This window comes from Balaenoptera borealis, assembly GCF_965194805.1.
Source record: "Balaenoptera borealis genome assembly, chromosome: 3".
Taxonomy (NCBI): Eukaryota; Metazoa; Chordata; class Mammalia; order Artiodactyla; family Balaenopteridae; genus Balaenoptera; species Balaenoptera borealis.
Window position 1 is genome coordinate 158,806,526 of NC_138866.1, and position 17,238 is coordinate 158,823,763.

Sequence of the window (17,238 nt, forward strand, 5' to 3'; positions counted from 1 at the left end):
AGAAGAAAGGAGATGATGTTTACAAATAAGTTTGAGTCTAATAACTGTTTAACAGCCTTAAGTCAAAACGACCCAAATGTATAGGTCGCAATCTCAAGCATAAGAAAATCAGAGACAGATTACTGTGGCACTTCCAGGGAGGGACTGATGCTTCTCTCTGGGAAGGGTCCTAAAACTACCTCGGTCATGTACCACGTGACGTGCCCTGACGTCTGGGTAGGAAGGAGGCCTGGGCTGATGGTCTGAATCAGAGTGCCGCACCTCAATCCTTCAGTGTTAGGTTAAAGTGATTAATTGATCAACTGAGAATTACCAAAAAATATTTTGGGTAATTTTTGCAAATTTTTAACTTGCTAATCTTTTCTGTCTTACAATATTTAATGAATTGAATATATATATGTGTATATATATACATATTAAATGACATTAGAGTTCTTGTTCTGAGACTTAGCTTTTAAAAATGTTTCATTACTCTAAGGAAAGATGAAGAAGTTATGGGTTATGGGGCATTTAACAGCCTTTAATTGACTCTAAATTATACAGTATTTTTTCTTTTTTCTTTCATCTTTGCTCAGTCACATAATTTCCACATCCACTCTTTCTCTCAGACATGAGGCTCAGTTGTCTAGAAACCTTATCTTCTCAACATTTAACTGTCGTAAGCCAGCTAGCACACTAACTAGTTCTCTCTTCGGTGCACAGGAAGTGTTTAAACTTAAAGAAGAAAAAATATGTGCCTCCGTAATGTTAGAAAATAAATTTTTTGTATTCTCTTTAGCAACAGGCGCTCCAGCTGTCCAGTGAGAGCTGCTTCCTTTGCTTCCATCAGGGTGCTGATGTGAGTGAAGTGTGGCCCTTCTCACTCTGCATTTGTGTTTCCCAGATACTGTGACTTCAGGCAGGTTTATACTCAAGTGGACAGAAACAGACAGTTTCCTTTTCTTCAGTAGTTTTGAGGTTATGGACAGTTCCACTTTAATGCCAAATGCCTGGTTAAGGCATTTTGAAAGCCGTGGTATCAAATGGTTTTAACACCATTTCATGTGCAAAGCAATACAAGGATTGACCCTTACAATTCAAGGGCTCTATTAGATGAATAAACAAATTCTTAACATATCTGATAAGCTAAATTTTAAGTTCTTATTCATGTCTTCTTTAGAATTTCCTAAGCCTGTGGTTTAAAGAAACTAGCCTTAAGTCACAGAGAATATGTTTTCTGGAGATTTCAAATGCATCCTAATTATAAATGACCTAAGGTAACTGTCTCTGGCAAACGTTTGCATATAATTTGTTACACTATTTAACCTTCATTGTGAAAATGTAAATAAGGAGAAAAGTAAAAGTCCACTTCATCTTCATTATTTAAAAACCCACACACACATTTTACTTTCTAGTGACTGCAGATAGAGGCTCAGTAAACAAATTTCTAATGTTAAGAAAACTGCAATTTAAAATATGTAGAAAAATGATAGTTTGTAAGTAAATAAAATTTAAGATTTCACTTGCCCCATAGTGAACCTGTAGGTATCAGGGAATGTCCAATAAACCTAGACATTAATAATGTGTTTTGGGGCTTCCCTGGTGGCACAGTGATTAAGAATCCGCCTGCCAATGCAGGGGACACAGGTTCGAGCCCTGGTCCGGGGAGGTCCCACATGCCGCGGGGCAACTAAGCCTTTGCGCCACAACTACTAAGCCTGCGCACTAGAGCCCGAGAGCCACAACTACTGAAGTTCACGTGCCTAGAGCCCGTGCTCCGCAACAAGAGAAGCCACCACAATGAGAAGCCTGAACACCACAACAAGAGTAGCCCCCGCTCGCCACAACTAGAGAAAGCCCGCGTGCAGCAACGAAGACCCAATGCAGCCAAAAATAAATAAAATAAAATAAATTAATTTAAAAAAAAAAGAATGTGTTTTGTAAAATTGTGTCAACCTATAAAAAAGTGTAGTCACAGATAATATACTTCATCCAATGTTACAGTTGTGGTTTATTGTTAAACCTGTTATTTTCCTTCCTCCTTTCACCTCCCAATCCATCCCAAACATGCCTTGACCTAAATGATGAATGAAGTTTAGGAAAGAACAGAAATTGTTTTAAATTTTAAGGTTTGGGGGAGAGGCAAATATTTTTATATTTTAATAGAAGCAATTTCATGAAAGTTAATTATTCATATGAGTAAAGAATCTGGTAATGTGACCACCAACCGAAAGAGCAAATCCCAAACCCCATCACTGGAGGCAGTTCCTACAAGAGGATTTGACATCCTCACGTTGCCTGTTGTCATCTACAGAGAGCTGAGGGCCACCAGTCCCCCAGGAGGGGGAGTCTGCTCAAGTACTGGGACTCATCTCTAACCTGCAGCCATGTGGGATCCTATACGTGGGACACTGCGGCTTTGGGGTCTTTTGCTTTTAAGCCTGAGGATGAAGGAAAAGGGAGCTGACATTGATCAGCCCAATGATTTGCGTCCCAGTCCCCTTAAAGCCACAGTTACATTGTATGTGTGGAAGTACTTAGCTTCCCGAATGTGGATCTATGCCAGATCATGGAAAAAGAAAGAAAATTCCCAAATCATTTTCATAAATCAGGTGAAACATTGATCTGAAAACTTCACAAAAATTGTACTGAAAAAATCTCACATTGATTTCGCTTATGAATATTTTTGGAAAAGAATCTTAAATAAACTGTAAGCAAACCGAATCCATCAGTGCACCAGACATGATTATAAGCAGTGTTTGTTTTGTAAAACAAAAACAAAACACAGAATATACTTGCCCCTTCTATTCCAGAAAGCCCTCTCTAATAATAGTCAACTTAATTTAAATAATTTGGTAGATGTTTAATGATAAATTTTTAAATGTAACTAATTATCTGCAATTTAAGGAATAATTTAAAGGATACTTAGCATCCTTTACTGAGAATGTGGGTATATTGACAGTTTCTTAATACGATACCTCTGTAAGCTAATAAAATGGGGCAAGAGTGTTACATGAAAGAAGCCCCACATGTAGAGCTTTATCCATCATTCTCTACAGCCCTGTTCCTCCATTTTCCTATTTTAATGTCAAATTTAAAAATCCACATCCTATGATAAGCCTCATTATGAAAATCAACCCCTCCCCCGTGCCAACCCCAGTTCTGCTTTTTCTGGTGTTTCCCTATTTCTAAATCATATTTTCATACTACTATTACTTGGCTCATCAATTGTAGATATTAACCTCGACTTCCTATTATGAAATATTAGAATTTCACTCCTGCAAAGCCCCACTCGGTAGCATCCTTCTTTTTGTCATTCTTTCGATATTGTTAAATATCTATTTTTCTTTAAATCTACATGCATTGCTTATATTTTACCACTATAGGCGTTGCTTACAACTGAGCCAAATATTGTGCTACATACTTGTTTGTCATCGTTGAGTAACTACTATTTTTCCTACTTCCACTGCCCTGCTGATGGCCTGTCTTCCTTTGCATGAGAAGTTAATAAATTCACCCAGAGCAGCATCAAGTCCACCCCGGTCGGTTCTTCTTCTGCTGACCATTGGACTCTCTGTGCTCTTAGAAGGCCAACTCTGAAAAGTGTGCACTAAATCATCCCCCAAATATTGCTGTTCAGAAAAATTATTCCCAGATTTGAGATATGGTATGAAACGATTGCATGAACCTTTAATATCAAGCTGGAGCAGTTCGCAAACACCTACCTCAGGGTCACCCCACTGTCTGTGGACAAGTAACTTTGTCAAAACTTCGCAGTCCTATAAAGTTAAAATTAACTTGTAGAAAACTAATTACGGAACTTATTAGGAGCAGAAACTTTTTTTAAAAATCATCCTTTTTCCTCCTTTTCTTCTTACTAGATCATTCCCATCAGTATATAGGCACGTGAAAAATAAATAAACAAGTACACAAACCCCTCCTGATCCCACTTCATTGCCATCATTCCACTTCTCTGCTCCTCTCTTCAGAAAATCTCCTCAAAAGAAGTATATATATATATATATATATATATATATATATATACTTGCTGTCTTCCCACTGCTCTTGAGCCTACTCAGATGAGCCTTCCCCCCAAGGTGATGAAATCCTGTAGACATTTCTTATCTTCCTTTTACAACTGCACTTGGCAGTTGGTCACTTGCCCTTATGGAAACCACTTCATTTGGTTTCAAACATCACACAAGCCTAATTTTTCCTGGACCACACTGGCTGCTGCTTTCATTTCCTCTACTGGTTTCTTCTTTCTCCACCTGCTAAATGTCCAGGCAATGTGGAGCTCAGTCCTTGGGCCTATCGTCTGCCTACACTTACTCCCTCCTAAAGCAACAGGATGTGTGGCTTTAAGTGTTATGTATATGCCAACGACACCATGTTGCATTTAGCCTGGACACCTCTCCTGGACCCCTAACTTGTATATTGGACTGTCTAAATCTCTACTTGGACATCTGTCCAATAAACACTTAGCATGACCATGCCCAAAACAAAACTCCTGATTTTACACCACCTCCATGGCCCCAGCTCAGGCCCCAAAATGCCTCCTTGAACAAAATTTTCCATATTCATGAACGAGAACTCCATCCTTCCTGTTGCTCAGGCCAAAACCCTTGAATTCTTCTCTAACTCATTCTTTATCCAATACCCAAGCCAAGTGCAAGACCTACCAGGTGTGCCATCAGGATGTGCCCACAGCCAGCCTCATCTCACCACACTCCGTGCTCCCACCTGTACCCAAGACACACACAGTCCTGCCTACACTTCACAAATAATCCTCCTCACCTGTCACACTGCATCTGTCCTTGTCCGCTAGATTCCATTCTCAGAACAGCACCAGTGTGATCTTGTTGGCATATAAGTATCTGCCCAAAGCCATGAAAATGCTTTCCTTCTCCATCAGCGTAAAAGCCAAGCCCTTCAATGGCTGAAGGCTGAGTCCCACCTGCCCATCTGTTACCCTCCCCACCTCCTTTCCACCTCATCCCTACACACTTCCCCTTTGGTCCTTCTTTCCCAGCCTCTGGCTTCCTTGCTGTTCCTCATAACACCAGCCACATCCTTGCCCTCACCCCCACCTTTGTCTTTTGGTCACTACTGCATCTCCAGCATTGAGAACAGGGCCCTGGGCAGAAGCTTGATCAATATCTGCTGAAGGGAAGAACTAAAATATGAACAAATGTCCTTACTTTTCTAAGCATCGATCTCTAATTCTCTTCAAACTCTTCAATATAAATGCAAAACACCTCTTAATAAGGTCAAACACATTAGACAATTTATTTTTTCATATTTTCCCTCCCAGGAGGAAATGAAGATAAAATCAAATGTAAAAACTCCCCAGTTTACCCAGAAGTCCCTTTTCTTTATCACTATTTTGACTTCAAAAGATGCTATTATTTTATAGAGAAGAAAAAAATGAGTGATGGCAGATATAAACAGCGTTCTGAAAGGTTTTCTTCCAGTTTGTATAGTTCTGTCAGAGTAAATTCACAGTTTGGGTATCTTACCTCAAATGAATTATAGCTTAGATTTTACTTTTAGTCTTCAATCATCCTATACATCATATTGGGAACAAACAGTTCCTGGAAATAAGGAGAAGAATATTTTCTTCCTTTTTATATCACATTCCAGTTTTTAGGGAGTTTTTTTGTTTGTTTGCTTGTTTTGTTCATTACATTTAGAAAATATGTTATATCCTTTACAAGGCTTTTAATTAGCTACACAATCCTGGTAATTTAATCACTCTATCTGGGCCTCAATTTTATATCCATACAATGAAAAGATTTGGACTATGCTAGTCTAAATCTGCTTCCATGTACATAAATCATAGATTCTGTATCATTCAATTTCCACAACAACCCAGCAAGTTAACACAACAGATTTTTTTGGTATCTATTTAAACAATAACTATCTGAGCTTGAATGTTAAAGGTCACAAGGCCATGGAAAAAGCTATATTTAGAATCCAGTCTTCTAGGAAACCAACTCTACTGAAAAACAAAAATAAACAAACAAATCAACAATGACAACAAACATGGGAAGAGCATCTTTTTCGCATTTAAATATTTGGATCATTTCTTTCCAATAAGCAGACCACTATGTTCAAAAGTAGGAAATATTATTAACATAAAATTATGAAAAGATTACTTAGAATTAGAGCAATATACAAACATCAAGTATATGAACTCTCAACCGCAGGATTGATACATTACCAATTGAATCAGACCGACTAAAGCTCAGGTATGGAAAGCACTTGGGGAAAACAATCAGGGCTTATCACTTAAAGGATACAGAAGTCAGCAGAGTCAGCAGGGACAGCAGGTAGAATAATCAGTATTTACTAGAACAGAGGTTCAAGCTTCTAGACCCCAAAATCACCACCCGAAATTACACAGTTATGCATACTGACAACGTCTGAGTAAGCAAATAACACATTGCATCTTAAGGAAGAGCAACTTTCTCCCTTCAAATCCATATATGATGTAAAATATATATCAAGTCTGAGGCCATTAGTTCTTCATGTAGGCATGTAGTATCAGTATGTGTCAGGGAGCAAGTTACCAAGGCCAGCTGTAAGTCACTGATGAACAATCATACAACAGGAGAATTGCACCAGGTGCAAAAACAGTGCACAGAGTTGCTACCATAAGAGCAGATAAGAACTGACTTCTCACTCCCAGGCTGATGCAGTGTGGTCCAAGCAAAGCTCTGAGCTTGGAATTGCACAACTGGAATTAGTTGTTTTACAGAACTCTCTGTAAATCATGCTGGTTGGCTCTGGCCCAACTATAGGGCCTGTCGTATTAGAGTTCTCTGCTGGCAGGAAACGTGAAGAAACTTGACTAACAAGGAAAAATGTAATGCTTTGGAAGTACTTGGCATACCTTAAATAAATGAGAACAAGTCAAAACTGACTTCAGAAAGGAAGGGGGCAGCTCTAAAACTGTTTGACCCAAGGGATTTGAGCACTTATGTCTACACAAAAATCTGCACACAATTATTTATAGCAATTTTATTCATAATTTCCTGAAGTTAGAAGCAACCAAGATGTCCTTCAGTAGGTAATGGATAAATAAATTGCGGTCCATCCAGACAATGGATTATTATTCAGTGTTAAAAAGAAATGAGCCATCAAGCCATGAAAAGACATGGAGGAACTCTAACTGCATATTGTTAAGTGAAAGAAGCCAATCTGAAAAGGCTACATCCTGCATGGTTCCAACTCTATGACATTCTGGAAAAGGCAAAACTATGGAGAAAGGAAAAAGACTGGCGGTTGCCAAGGGTTGAAGTAGGGAAAGATGAATACGCAGAGCACAGAAGATTTTTAGGACAATGAAAATACTCTTTAAAATATTGATACCATAATGGTGACTATATATCATTATACATTTGTCCAACTCATAGACTGTACAACACCAAGAGTGGCCGTCGGGTAAACTATGGACTCTGGGTGATGATGACGTGTCCATGTAGGTTCATCAGTTGTAACAAATGTACCATCTGGCGGGGGATGTTGGTAATGGGGAGGCTCTGTGGGGGGGGCAGGGGTAAGTGGGAAATCTCTGCACCTTCCTCTCAATTTTTACTGTAAACCTAAAACCGCTTTACAAAAAACAAGTATTTTTTAAATAAACATAAATATAAATACTAAGGACAGAATAATTTAAAGAGCAAACACAGATTCTTCTTGGGTAAACCAGTTTATAAAGGATTGAAGTCATTCAATCAGGACACAAAAGGGGCAAACAATGTGTCTTTATAAATATAGAATGGGATGTGTGTATACCTATTTATTAAGTCTCTGTGTGCACACACTATGGTAGGTTCTGAGTTTCTAATGCACTTGAACCTGTGCTCATAATACTGAATGCTTCAGGGCTTCAGATATATGACCCCGTGAAAAGTAGAGCTTACAGAGAAAGGGAGAAAAAAACCCAACGGGCATGTATATTTACAATAAACTTCAGGGTAGATATCACCTTTCAGTTATTCAATGAGATTTCTTTGTCTCGGTGGGAAATTCTATTTTTTACACTGTTATCATTTCACTGACAATAATCCTGTTGAGATCAATGTACTAACAGCACAGGAAATTATAGATAGGAACTTTGGATTATAAGTTCACCACATGACAAAAATGAATTTGCTTTCATTTTTTGTATAGTCTATTTCTAGACATTTTTACCAATTTTTGCTGAAATGGTTATGAGAGTAGAATTGGTAATGCAGTGAAATTCAAATTTATCTAAAGTTTATGTGCTTTGCTGTTAGTATCATTTAAATTTCTGAGATCAAATTTGGCTCAATGTTTTTACAAGCCACAAAAAATAGATGCTTCACATGCTCTGAAAAACTAATATTCAAAATGTGACCCCATTTTTTGTCCAACCACATGTAATCTGTTTGATTCTACTAAAGTGAAGAATGATATAATCTGGCCAGACCAGTGTTGGGGTAATGAAAGTAATTATATAATATTAAGGATGTGCTACTTAGGATAACAAACAGATTATAGGTATAGAACGTGCATCCCAATTGGTAACAGAGCCCCGATGGACCTTGACAAAACTGGCAAGATAAGTCCTCATTAAAGCAAGATAAATTATTTAGCTAATACAAATAAGTTAAATTTAAGTAGAACTCCACATAAACCCACACACATCACATTAAACTTTTAGCATTGATTAATGTGTTTTAATTTTAGTAAACATTGGCAGAATTAAAAAGGAGAGCCTACCATATGGGAAAACCTAGTTAAGCCTTGGATATTCAGGAGTCAATAACATACAATCCTGCTTTCAAAGAGTTGGATAAAGCAAATTAGTACACAAGCTGTCATAATTATTAAGTCAATCTGAAAACTAATTTTATGAGGGACAACTAAACAAAATTTTGCCCAGGTGAAGACAATGAAGGCTTACAGGGCTGTAACATCTAATAGGGACCACTAGGGCATAAGTCCCACAAGAACAGGAAGCATCTCTGTGCTTTTCACCAATATCATCCAAGTACCTTACTTTGTATGCAGCACATAATAAGTATTAATTTAATATACAAATCTATAGAATTAACAGGACCTAATCATAGATTGGATGTAGGTGTTGAGTGACTGGAAGGATGTACTGGGAGGAATTAAGAATGATACAAGCTTCTCAACCTAAGTGTCCATCGACAGATGAATGGATAAAGAAGATGTGGCACATATATACAATGGAATATTACTCAGCCATAAAAAGAAACGAAATTGAACTATTTGTAGTGAGGTGGATGGACCTAGAGTCTGTCATACAGAGTGAAGTAAGTCAGAAAGAGAAAAACAAATACCATATGCTAACACATATATATGGAATCTAAAAAAAAAATGGTTCTGAAGAACCTAGGGGCAAGACAGGAATAAAGATGCAGACATAAAGAATGGACTTGATACAGGGAGGGGGAAGGGTAAGCTGGGACGAAGTGAGAGAGTAGCGTAGACATATATACACTACCAAATGTAAAATAGATAGCTAGTGGGAAGCAGCTGCATAGCCCAAGGAGATCAGCTGGGTGCTTTGTGACCACCTAGAGGGGTGGGATAGGGAGGGTGGGAGGGAGACACAAGAGGGAGGGGATATGGTGATATATGTATACATATAGCTGATTCACTTTGTTATACAGCAGAAACTAACACACCATTGTAAAGCAATTATACTTCAATAAAGATGTTAAAAAAAAAAAAAAAAAAAGAATGATACAGGCTTCCCACCCTAAGCAAGAATTCTCCCCACACCTTCAGGGACCATTAACTTTGAACTTGAACACCATGAGTGCTCACTACTTACCAAGGCTTCCTAATTCATTGTTGGGCTAGAACAGAAATGTTTCTTAAACTTTTTGATCCATCGTCTTTAATCTTTATCATTCTTCTTAAACCAGTCTCCTATAGAAACACACACAAAAATATCCGCTAACCCTCACCCTCTTCTCCATTACACTGTTAAATATTTTGAACACTTATTAGTCCCTATCACCAGTTTTCTCTTCCTAATCTAACATATCCCAGTTTTCCTTACCTATACTGTATCTTTCTAAATCTCTTTCCATTAGTCTTTTTTTTTTTTAATTTGAAGACACCACATTCTATTAGTCATCTAAGTTTAAAGCCTTACGGATTCTTAAAATTTCTGTCCTCAGCATTGACATAAATTATTCTCCAAATTATCTTAATTATGTCCCCATGTGCCTCTCACACTCATCCTGTAGAACAGTGCTTGAGAGTTCATATAAGTTCACTCTGTTCTCACAAGTTTATGTTTTCTTGCCAGGTTACTATACCCATGCATTCTCTTTCTTGAATATTCTTCATTAATAGCTGACATAGGCTGTGCCCACTACTACTATTAAGTGCACACAGTTGAATTATGGATACGCAGGGAGAGATTATGAGAACCTTACTACTCTGGCATCACAGGGGGGTTTCTCTACTTGGTGACATTAGCCAAACCTTAATTTGAATATGCTAGGATGCTTTATATTTGTGGGAGCAGAGATTAAGAAGAATAGAGGGATAACGTTTTCAAATTACCTCCCATGATGAGATACTAAAATGACATCCTTGTTCAACACTTAAAGATTTTTCTTTTAATATTTTAAGGATACATAATCTGGCGTGTGACAGAAGGAGAAATGCACCCTGGGTCCCTTTGCTGGGTGAGAGAACCAGTAGGGCTAGTTCACCTTGATGTGATGCACTTCAGCCAAGTGGATAGTCTAGTGAACAAACCCACAGAGCTAGGAGAATTCAGTGCTATTTGATAAAGAATGGCTTTGTGAGTGCTTTTCTCTCCAAACAGCAGGATTACAGAAAATAACAGGCTGTGGTGTGTTTCTTTCCTAGAGGCACCAAAAATAGTTCTTTTGTCATCAATCTTCCTGGAGCTAAAAAGTGAGTCCATAGAAATTAGAAGCAACTCAAAGCTTGTCTGGATTCTCCTGGCAGGGATGCTGTTGAGGGCAAATGAACTGTCTCTGCCGCTGATCATATGCTACGTGCAAGATGGGGGAAGGAGGAATTTAGAATAACCCGTTTCTTAGCAAAGACAAAAAGGGAAGAGCAAAGAAAAAGAAGAAATTGGAATAAAAGAAAAAAGGCAACACTGGCTCTGCCCACTCTTTCTTCCATCCTAAACACAAAGAGTGTCGCATTCCCCTCCAGGTTTGGTTTGCTTCCCACTTGCCCACATGTCAGAGGTAGAAGGAGAACAATTTAAACAATGTCCTCCAGCAGGCCGATCAATAGAATTAGCTAATTTTAAATGTTAATGCATTCCATTCCTGGCAATGGAAAGACATTCCAATGCTTCAATTTTTTTTTTATCCTCAGCTTAGATGAACCAAAAGATGGAAAACCTGTCTAACATGAAAGGTATCCTCTGTATAGACTCAAAAATGAAAATAAGATATAAAAAGCAAAATTTGCTTATGAAGAAATATCAATCTCCTCGCTGGCTTTCAGTGCCAGCATTTTTTCCAGCAAACGTACAAGGTTGTTGTCTCAGAGAATAAGAAGGGTGTGACCAGATGACACCAGCAGGAAGAAAAGCTCTAGACTTTTTATTCCGACTGCATTTCTTATTTTCAGACATTCCTAGGCATTTTCATGCATTTCCTTTAAACGTCTCATAATTAAGGATTAAAGAGCCAAGGCCTCGCATGTGTGTTGGCTTCTTACTTCTCAGCAACCCAGACAGGTGGAAGCACCACCATCCAGCATCTCCCCAGCTGTACCCCCGTCTGCTATAGGAAGAGAGAAGCATGGGGTTTTCACGGTTTTACCCAGAAAGGAAGCACACCCGCCCCACTTATATTTTATTGTCAGGACAAAACATATCGTATTAAAATTACTACTAGAGGCAATATTAATGCTACCCTTGACCACTCCACATGGCTGGGGCTCCCTCAGTCAATGGTGGCCACACTCCAAGAGCAAGCGTCCTGAGAGACAGAAAGAAATAGAGAGAGAGAGAGAGAGAGAGAGAGAGAGAGAAAGAGGGAGAGATGACTGTCCTCTAGGAGCTAGTTTCAGAAATCACTCAGTATCATCTCAATCTCATTCTTTTCATCCCTAAGACCATATTCAAGAAGAAAGGAATTAGATTCCATCTCTTGATGGAAAGATGATCAAAGAGTTGGCCGACATGTTTTGAATACAGCACAGCAGAGGTGAAGAGTTGCTTGAAAGTGAGAACACTGGAAAATGGAACACTATCTCAGCACATAAATGTCATCACACGGACACCTCATGGTATTTTGGTTCACCCAAGGTTGATTCCTGGAATTTCTTTTTTTTTTTTTTAAAAGGTTTGCTTTTTTTTTTTTTTTTTTAATTTATTTATGGCTGTGTTGGGTCTTCATTTCTGTGCAAGGGCTTTCTCTAGTTGTGGCAAGCGGTGGCCACTCTTCATCGCGGTGTGTGGGCCTCTCACTATCGCGGCCTCTCTTGTTGCGGAGCACAGGCTCCAGACGCGCAGGCTCAGTAATTATGGCTCACAGGCCCAGTTGCTCCGCGGCATGTGGGATCTTCCCAGACCAGGGCTCGAACCCGTGTCCCCTGCATTGGCAGGCAGACTCTCAACCACTGCGCCACCAGGGAAGCCCGATTCCTGGAATTTCTTAAGCAGTAGAATCATGACCATTTAAGACTTGGTATGATGAATATTTTCCATCCATTTTCAAACATTCCAATTCTGATATATCTCAGTCAAAAGAACTGACCCAGGCAGCTGTTCTGAAAGCAAGGCTGTGAGTGGACAGATGGTAGTAGGGGCTCTGGGTGGGGGTGAGTGACAGTGGGCATCCTGCCTCCTATCTGGGCCCCAAGAAGGACAGTCAGCCAGAAATCAGGCCCACGGAAGATCTGGAACCACTCAATGATCATTTAAAATTTATAAAGAATTTTCCAAATTTGGATCCCTTGCAACAAATCTGATGGAGGTATTGCATGTATTTCAAATATAGAAATTCAAAACTACAGATACGTATCCCTACCATGAATACTTGGCCAAACTTTAAAAAAAAACAGACACAAACTGAATCTTTATTAGCAAGAAAAATCCCATAATTTCTCATTGATCTGTAACCACAGAGCGCTTCTCTGTACCTCTTCACTGGTATCTATGACTCAGGGAAATTATGCCACAACTATGTTAATTTAAAATTTCCCCACTGCACGCCCAGCAATTTAAGCCATGTAAATATATATATAAAATATCTTCCACTGAATATTGCTAGCAATTTGTGTTATGTTAAATGAAATATTTAAAGTAGTTTGATATTTTATCACAATGACCACAATTTTGCTTATGACAGCTAATAATACTTTTGAAACATTTGATGTCTGGAGAAAGACATGTAGAAGTAACATAAAGATGATACCAGAAATTAGGATGTAGATTAGAAATTATTATTGGAGGTTTGAGCACCTAATATAAAAATTATCATGATTTATCCATCCTGGAAGGTAAATTTAGTAGGTGTTTTAGGTAACATACCATAGTTTTGATTCAAAATTCAGTGAATGTATACAACTGCCCAGGGTTGCCAAACACAATGAAACTGTCCAAATGGAACAGAATGAAAACGTTAAAAAGTACATGTGATTCCAAAATGATGACATTAATATTCGTATCCATTAAACGCTTTCAAACTAAAGTGTGGGCCCTGGTACAACAGACTTTTTTCCCAGATTTCATAATCAAACATACACAACTTATTTTTACTCCTGGAAGTCTCTTGCTTTAAATGGAAATGCATGTGTGTTCTTGTGACGTTGTTTTAAGGAATGGGATTTCCCTGGAGCCTGATCTTTATTTAGTTTGGAAACATCAGCAGGAACACAAATGGGTATTTAGGAATGGAGATACTAGTTCATGAGTCATGGTTTACAGGTTAGCCGTCTGTAGTTTTAACTGTATTATCTATATCCTTAGTGTTGAAGACAACAACAAAATTCAATTGATTTCATGCTACTGTGTACACCTATTCACTCATTCAAGGTATATTTACTGAGCGCCACTGGATGCCAGACCAGGAGTGTGCAGTCCAGCAATGGAGACAAACAAATTGATCACTATATTCCTGTAGGAAATACTGATGCATACTGATAATACTGTAATACTAATACATATAATACTGTATGCTGGTGGTTGATAGAGGAGGCATAGTTTGTGGATCAGGGAAGATTTCAGAGAACATAATGTCTAAGCTTAAAATGTCGATGACCAGACTGGAAAGGCACAGCTTACTCAAGGACTATCAGAGGACCACTGCAGTCAAGAATATTGCACCAAGTTTATGCAATATTCTAAGCCACTTGTACTCACTTCAACAATCCATCAAGTTCACCATCTTTTATGAGCGTGGTTCATGGCCCACCCAACCAATTACAAAACATCAAAGATCACCGATCACAGATGATGATAGCAAACATGATAAAAATGAAAATTTTTGAAATATTGCTGGAATTACCGAAATGTGACACAGAGCCACAAAGGGAGCAGATGCTCTTGGAAAAATGGTGCTGATAGGTTTGCTGGATGCAGGGTTGCCTCCAACCTTCAATTTGTAAAAAATGCAATATCTGCAAAACAAAATAAAAGGAGGTCTGCCTGTATTGTTCTTCATGCAGAAAATGCATGGATTCTTTTTTTTGTAAGTTTTATTGAAGTATAGTTGATTTAATACAATGTTGTGTTAATTTCTGCTGTACAGCAAAGTGATTCAGTTATACATACATACATATATATATATATATATTCTTTTTCATATCCTTTTCCATTATGGTTTATCACAGGATATTGAATATAGTTCCCTGTGCTTTACTGTAGAACCTTGTTGTTTATCCATTCTATATATAATAGTTAGAAAATGCACGGATTGTGAAATGAAAGAGCCATGTGGGACTCATAAGTTTCTTTGCCAAATAATTTTAGCCCTTAGAGAGTACTTGCTTTACTTAAATGCACAACGCAGTTTCCATCTTCTATCTCATCAAACCATTTTCTTCCCACCCCCAACCCCGACCTTTTTTTTTTATTCTTTTACTTCCAGAGTAAGACTGACTGATAGAATTCGTAGGTTCCTACTCAAGCTGTCTTTTGAGTGTAACCACCATCTTTGAGTCATTTGAGCGGAACACAAATGAATAAGCTGCCCTGGGATTGAGTGACATTTAATAAAAAATACTATTTGTTTAACCTGATTGCGATGTTGTCTGAATCATAAAAATACTGAGCATCATGGTGGCTGCCAGGCGCTATTATCTGGTACTTGATTTTAAGTGACATCTGTGGGATTATTATGGATATTGATGCTTTCTTTTTCTTTCTTATATTAATACCACAAAAAGTAAAAAGGATTCAGACTGTTGACATCAACGAGTATTCTAGGAATGAAATATTAAATGATTTTAGGAGAAATGTGGCTTTTATGCTAGGAAGCATGACACATTATAGACCTCTCTATCACTGTAATCAGTCCCCTGACATGAAAATGACAAGGCTGCACATGCAATGTCTATTTCCATCTCAGGCATAATGCTTTAGGTGAAAACAGAAGGCAGAAGGTTCATCAGTGGAAAGAAAGTGCATTCTGGAAAGATGTTTGTTTTAATATTTGAATTTGCTTTGCAAGGCTATGCACCCCTTGGCTAATCTAGAGGGTGTTTTGGCAAGTCTGTCACCTGAAGTGTGTGACTAATCCCGATTCTGACTCAATAGATAGAGGAAGATTAACCTGCTCACAAAATATTAATTTCATGGGTGAGAAGCTCTCTGGATCACCATTCTCTTCTACTTTCTAATGTTCTGAATATACTGCACAATTCAAGAGCTCCATTTCAGCTTACGTATTCATTTTATTTTCCATTTTTTTTCCCTCTGATTTCCCAGGACCTCTGTGGTTCCTTGATTAAAACTGGAGTGATTGCTCCTCAGTATTTACTCAAAGGGATTGAAAACATATGTTTATTCAAAAACCTGCACTTGAAGGTTTATAGCAGCTTTATTCATCATTTCCAAAACTTGGAAACAACCAAGATGTCCTTCAGTAGGTGAGTGGATAAACTGTGGCACATCCAGACAATGGAATATTACTCACTGATAAAAAGAAATGAACTATCAAGCCATGAAAAGACAGGGAGGAGCCTTAAATGCCTATTGCTAAGTGAAAGAAGCCAATCTGAAAAGGCTACAGACTGTATGATTCCAACTCTGTGACATTCAGGAAAAGGCAAAACTACAGAGACAGTGAAAAGATCAGTGGTTGCCAGGGTTTGAGGGGGAAGGAAGGATGAATATCCTATCCACAGAGGATTTTTAGGGCAGTGAAACTACTCTTTCTGTGAACATAAAACAGCTCTAAAAAATAATATCTTTCAAAAAAAAATCTGGAGTAACTGGGAAACTTGAGTGTAACTTGTTATGTGATGTTAACATTGGCATTCTTTTAGGATTGAGAATGTAATGCAGTGCTTTGGGGTGTTCCAGTAAACACAGCTTCCCCCATTATCAATATAATTCACCAGAATAGTTTTTTTTTCACCGAGGATGAACCTACATTGACACATCATTATCACCCAAAGTCCCTTGTTTACCTTAGGGTTCACTCTTGGTGGTGTACATTCTATGGGTTTGTCTACCGTTATAGTGTCATAGGATCTTTCCCGTTATATGTTATTATAAGATATTGAATATACTTCCCTGTGCTACACAATAGGTCCTTGTTTTTATCTGTTTTATATATAGTGATGTGTATATGTTAAGGTAGCGTGTATCTGTCAGTCCCAAACTTCTAATTTATCCCTCCTCGCTCTTCCCTTTTGGTAACCATAAATTTGTTTTCTGTGTCTGTGAGTTTATTTCTGTTTTGTAAATAAGCTCATTTGTAGCATTTTTTTTTAGATTCCACGTATTAGTGATATCATATGATACTTGTCTTTCTCTCTCTGACTTACTTAGTCTGATAATCTCTAGGTCCATTCATGTTGCTGCAAATGGCATTATTTCACTATTTTGATGGCTGAGTAATAGTCCATTGTATATATATTCCACATCTTCTTTATCCATTCGTCTGTTGATGGACTTAGGTTGCTCCCACGTCTTGGCTGCTGTAAATAGTGCTGCAATGAATGTTGCAGTGCATGTATCTTTTCAAATTAGTGTTTTGTTTTTTTGTTTTGTTTTGTTTTGTTTTGATACGTGCCCAGGAT

General features: G+C 38.1%; 1 protein-coding gene across 4 annotated transcripts in view; it reads right to left on the reverse strand.

Annotated features, from left to right (window-relative positions):
- LOC309625955 (uncharacterized protein) overlaps positions 1 to 17,238 on the reverse strand; it is a 180,246-nt gene that overhangs the window by 14,497 nt on the left and 148,511 nt on the right. The window contains exon 7 of one of the 4 annotated variants that reach the window (XR_014242812.1): positions 1,902 to 9,912. The exons of the other annotated variants lie outside the window; for them this stretch is intronic. The gene's annotated coding sequence lies outside the window, so the exon portion shown is untranslated. Of the gene's footprint in view, positions 1 to 1,901; positions 9,913 to 17,238 lie in introns of those variants that run through there. 4 annotated transcript variants of the gene reach the window in all.